Genomic DNA, 5,477 nt, shown 5'->3' on the forward strand with positions numbered 1-5,477 from the left:
GTTAGACACATTTCTGGACCAAGGGGCCAAAATTACTTCTTTACAGATCAGGTTTCTGATGTTTAGGGTTTCCAAGACTGTGCTCCCCACTGGGGTTCACAGACAACAGGGAGACTGGTCTCTGAGGATCTCCATCCTGTGTTGTCAGACACAGCTCCTCCAGGGTTAAGAGAAACCCCTGTCCCTCCACCTCCATTCCCAGGGCAAGGTTCCTCTCTGGCATCAAGTACCCTGGGTGAGTTTTCTTCTAGAAGAGTCCAGGGGGAGAGATAAGTGGTGGGAGGCAGTGAGTCCATTTTAAGGGTATGGACTCTGGAAAGAGAAGAAGAGTAAAGGACGAGCCCAGCCTGGGGGTCTCTCCTTGGTGTCTTCACACAGCCCCTGGGCCAGGCCTCAGAAAGACAGGTGACAGAAAGCTTTCTGCACAGGAGGTGGGTTCAGGGCACAGTTTCGGGTCCCCAGGCCTGGCTCTTGGTTTCTTTGCCCGAAGGCAGAGTCTGGAGGAGACAGTGAGTGTCTGGGAGTCGACATCTGCCAGGGGTCACTTCTCCCTCTCACAACCCGTTCGGATCCCTCTTTCCGGATACTCATGATGAGTCCCCAGATATCACTCCTATTGGGTGTCCAGTTTTTAGAGAAGCCAATCACCGTACCTGAGGTCCCCGGTTATAATGTCTCCGCTGACCAGGTGGACTCAGATTGTCCCCAGACTCTGAGTATTCTGGTCATGGGACCCCCATTTCTCCTGCTGCTGCTCCCCGGGGCCCTGGTCCTGACCCGGACCTGGGCGGGTGAGTGCAGGCCGGGTGGGAGCGGCCTCTTCTTGGAGGAGCGAGGGGACTCGAGAAGTGCTCAAGACCCGGGGAGAGCGTGTGTCCTCTGCCCGTGTCTTGACCCCTGCTCTGTTCTGGCCCCTTTTCCGTCTCGGGGCTCGGGACCCGCACAAGGCGGGTGATCACAGTTCTCATACCCTCCCCGTTCCCAGGTCCCCACGCCCTGAGATATTTCCGCACCGCCGTGTCCCGGCCCGGCCCGGCCGCGGGGAGACCTGGTACATCGAAGTCGGCTACGTGGACGACACGCAGTTCTTGCGGTTCAACAGCGACGCCGCGAGCCCGAGGGCAGAGCCGCGGGCGCCGTGGATGGAGCAGCCGTGGCTGGAGCAGGAGCACCCGCACTATTGGGACCGCAAGACGCAAATCTTCAAGGACCACGCACAGCATTACCGAGTGAGCCTGAACGCCCTGCGCGGCTACTACAACCAGAGCTAGGACGGTGAGCCTCGCGGGCGGGTTCCGGTCACGACCTCATCCCCACGGACGGGCACTGGTCGCCCGAGTGTCCGGGTCTGAGCTCCACCCGAGACCGCAAGACCTCCCACCTCACCCGGGAGAACCCCGCGAGACTTTGACCCGGTTTCATTTACGGTTTAGCTTTAAATCCCCGCGGTCGGTGCGGGGCCGAGTGGGCGGGGCCGAGTGGGCGGGGCCGAGTGGGCGGGGCCGAGTGGGCGGGGCCGAGTGGGCGGGGCCGAGTGGGCGGGGCCGAGTGGGCGGGGCCGAGTGGGCGGGGCCGAGTGGGCGGGGCCGAGTGGGCGGAGCCGACCGCGGGGCGGGGTCAGGGTCTCACACCCTCCAGGCCAAGCTTGGCTGTGAAATGGCCCGGGACGGGCGCCTCCTCCGCGGGTACAGTCACGTCGCCTACGACGGTACCGACTACCTCGCCCTGAACGAGGACCTGCGCTCCTGGACCGCGGCCGACGCGGCGGCTCAGATCACCCGGCGGGAGTTGGAGGAGATGGGTCAGGCGGAGCGCGTGAGGAGCTACCTGGAGGGGGAGTGCGTGGAGTGGCTCCGCCTTTTCCTGGAAAAGGGGAAGGAGACGCTGCAGCGCGCAGGTACCGGGGCCGCGGGGCTCCCTCCTCTCCCCTCGGGCTGGGGCTCCTACACGGAGACAGGAAATGGACCGGGGTCAGAACACCCTCCTTTGGGTCGGACTTGGAGTCCCCTGGGTTTTCAGATCTGGGACCAGAGAGCGACTCCCCCTTCTCTCCGGGACAATTAGGTGCAGTCTCTCCGGGATAGAGGGGAGACCAACCCTGAACTAACCCATCAGGGGCTCCCCTTGAACCTGGCTGTGGCCCTGGGACACATGGAAACTTTCTCCCTCAGACCTTGTTCTCTGTCCCCCACGCAGTGTGTCTGAGGGCCGACCGGCTTTTCTGAGTAATTTAGTCTCCAGGCAGGTCGGAACCAGAAACGTATTTTCTCCCCTCAGGTCCTGTCTTCTACCCTGGAGTGTGTCACTCCAACTCTAGAACTTTCCAAAGACTAAGAGATCATCCCAGTGGCCTCTGTCCAGGCTGGTGTCTGGGTTTTGTGCTCCCTCCCCCACCCCAGCTGTCCTGTCCACTCTCGGGATGGTCACAGGAGTGCTGCTGGAGTGGCCCATGAGGGATAAAAAGTTCCTGCATTTCTCCCCTTCTCCTCAGACCCTCCAAAGACACATGTGACCCAGCACCCCATCTCTGACCGTGAGGTCACCCTGAGGTGCTGGGCCCTGGGCTTCTACCCTGCGGAGATCACCCTGACCTGGCAGCGTGACGGGCAGGACCAGACCCAGGACATGGAGCTTGTGGAGACCAGGCCTGCGGGGGACGGGAGCTTCCAGAAGTGGGCGGCAGTGGGGGTGCCCCCTGGAGAGGAGCAGAGCTACACGTGCCATGTGCAGCATGAGGGGCTGCCTGAGCCCCTGACCCTGAGATGGGGTGAGGAGGGGACGTGGGCACAGAGCCTCTTCTCAGGGAGCAGGGGCCTCTGGAGGACTTCAGCAGGGTCAGGGCTGTGGCCTTGGGGTCAGGGCCCTCACCTTCCCTTCCCTTCCCAGAGCCTCCTCAGGCCACCATCCCCACTGTGGCCACCGTTGCTGTCCTGGTCCTCCTTGGAGCTGTGGTCACTGGAGGTGTGGTGGGAGCTGTGATGTGGAGGAGGAGGCGCTCAGGTAGGGAAGGGTGGGGTCTGAGTTTCTTGTCCCACAGGGGGTTTCAAGCCCAGGAAGAAGTGTGTCCACTTCATTAATGGGAAGTACTGTCCCCACGCCTGTGCTTCCCCAGTCCGGGGCTGTTTGCTAACATTGACTGTTTAGTGAGGCACGTGTGAACATGAGGGACAGATTTATCACCTTGATGAGTCAGTGATGGGGACCTGGTCCCCAACAGTCACAGGTCAGAGGGGAGGGTCCTGCTGAGGACAGACCTCCTGGAGGGAGATTGTTTCAGTCTCCACACATGTACTTTCCTTGGGTTTCCTGATCCTGCCCTGGGTCTGCAGTCACAGTTCTGGAAACTTCTCTGGGGCCCAGAACTAGGGTTTCCTTTAGGACCTCATAGCTCTGCCTCCTCCCTGGTCTCTCACAGGCTGTTTTCTTCCTGCAGGTGGGAGAGGAGGGAGCTAAGCTCAGGCTGCCAGTCAGTACAGAGAGGCTGACCCTGTGACCCTCTGTCAATGGAAATGGAAGCCATGGGGGACCTCACCCCTCATAGTTCTTCCTTTATTCTCCTGTCCTGGAGGCTCTGACCAAGTTCTGTTGTTCTACCCCAGGCAGTGATAGTTCCCAGGGCTCTGATGTGTCTCTCAGGGTTTGTAAAAGTGAGACCCTGATGTGGGGAGGGGTTGGGGCAGAGGTGACAGGTCTGGGTAATAGGGCTTCTCTGGGACATTTTGAGCATGAGGGGAGGTATTGAGAATGTCACCAGTTACAATGACTGACCCGAGTTTGTTTGTGATTATGTTCCTCTTCAGCGTGAGACAGCTGCCTTCTCGGGGACTGAGTGACGGAAGATGCTTCACACACACACACTCACCTTCCAACCCTATTTGTGACTTCAGGAACCTCTCACTTCTCTTTCTGCAAAGGGCATCTGAATGTGTCTGCATTCCTATCAGCATAATTGAGGAGGTGGGAGGCTGGCCCACCCCTGCCCCCACATCCCCTCCCCACACTTCCCTGTCCAGCAGAGGGGGGCTGGGCCCTCCCCATCCCTGTCTGTATTTCGTGGAGCACTGAGCTACAGCTCCTTACTCCCTTATTGAAATAAGACTTTGGGTGGGAATTAGTTTTTTCAGTTCTTGCTGTGGGGGTTGTTGGGTTAATTCGAGAAGAAGACCCTAAGGTTTGAGAGGAAATAAATGGAAGCACCGAGAACTTTCCAGAACCCGTGTGTCTGCTGTGCTGAGTCTGTTGCAGGGACAGGAGAGGCTGTGAGGACCGAGCGTGGTCGGACCTGTGCCCAGTCGGTGCTCAGTGCTGAGAGCAGCTCAGCAGTCGGTATACAGGAAAGGAAGGCACTGCAGCTCTTAAAAAAACACACACACAAGCCCTGGCCGGCTAGCTCAGCAGTAGAGCGTCGGCCTGGCGTGTGGAAGTCTTGGGTTTGATTCTCAGCCAGGGCACACAGGAAAAGCTTCCATTTGCTTCTTTACCCTTCCACCTCTCCTTTCTATCTCTCTCTCTCTTCCCTTCCTGAAACCAAGGCTCCACTGGAGCAAAGTTGGCCCCAGGCGCTGAGGATGGCTCCAGGGCCTCTGTCTCAGGTGCTAGACTGGTTCCAGTTGCAACAGAGCAACACCCAAGATGGGCCGAGCATTGCCCCCTGATGGGCATGCTGGGTGGATCCTGGTCGGGCACATGAGGGCATCTCTCTACCTCCCTGCTTCACATTTCAGAAAAAAAGAAAGAAAGAAAGAAAGAAAAAACACACAAGACACAACATACAGAAAAGTTGGGTACAGGCAATTCCAAGCCCCTAGGATCCAGAGCCCAGATCCCTGCAACCTCATCAAATTTATTCGTGTCTTTGCTCATCAAGTAAATTAGCAGAGCCTGGGTCAGATTAGCCTAGAATGGATCCAGGTGCAGAACTAATCCTTTCAGGTGTGCAGGAAATGGCCACAGGGATCAGCTGCTTCCTATAAACAGTCATAGTAGTGCTGGTCAGAGCAGCGTTCTGCCCCCACAGGACTTGATGTTCCAAAGTCCACACCAAAGATGGTCTCAGGGCAGCATCCTAATCTCTGGCCATTTTCTTACATGTCCCCTTTTTGTTTTTGTGTTTCTGTGTTAGCCGTTTTTGCAGCCTTTCTCTCTGTGTTGATTGTCTGAGGTATTGTTGTGAGCATCTGAGGACTAAAGAAAACATTAAAATAATACATATCCTAATGAGACCTCCCAATAATCCAGTACCCTATTGTTTTATCTGAGAAATAGAATTAAGGGCTTGCAGACCATCAGCAATGCCACGCTCAGTGTTAATTAGACACACTCCATCATTAAGTCTCCCGGGAATTGCAAGTCTCATTCTCCTTGCTACAGTCTCGAACTGCATACCCCCTAGGGGCCCAGTCAATCACAGTTCCATAGGAACCAGTAAGTAGCAAAACACTATCAGGTCTGCGACAATCTTCCCAGTGCATTTTCTC

The 5,477-nt window shown here is 57.2% G+C and overlaps 1 pseudogene; it reads left to right on the forward strand.

Annotated features, from left to right (window-relative positions):
• The first annotated feature begins 251 nt into the window (after positions 1-251).
• On the forward strand, positions 252-3,858 carry LOC136321088 (patr class I histocompatibility antigen, A-126 alpha chain-like; annotated as a pseudogene).
• The last annotated feature ends 1,619 nt before the right edge of the window (positions 3,859-5,477 follow it).

This window comes from Saccopteryx bilineata, chromosome 1, assembly GCF_036850765.1.
Source record: "Saccopteryx bilineata isolate mSacBil1 chromosome 1, mSacBil1_pri_phased_curated, whole genome shotgun sequence".
In the NCBI taxonomy this organism is placed as follows: Eukaryota; Metazoa; Chordata; class Mammalia; order Chiroptera; family Emballonuridae; genus Saccopteryx; species Saccopteryx bilineata.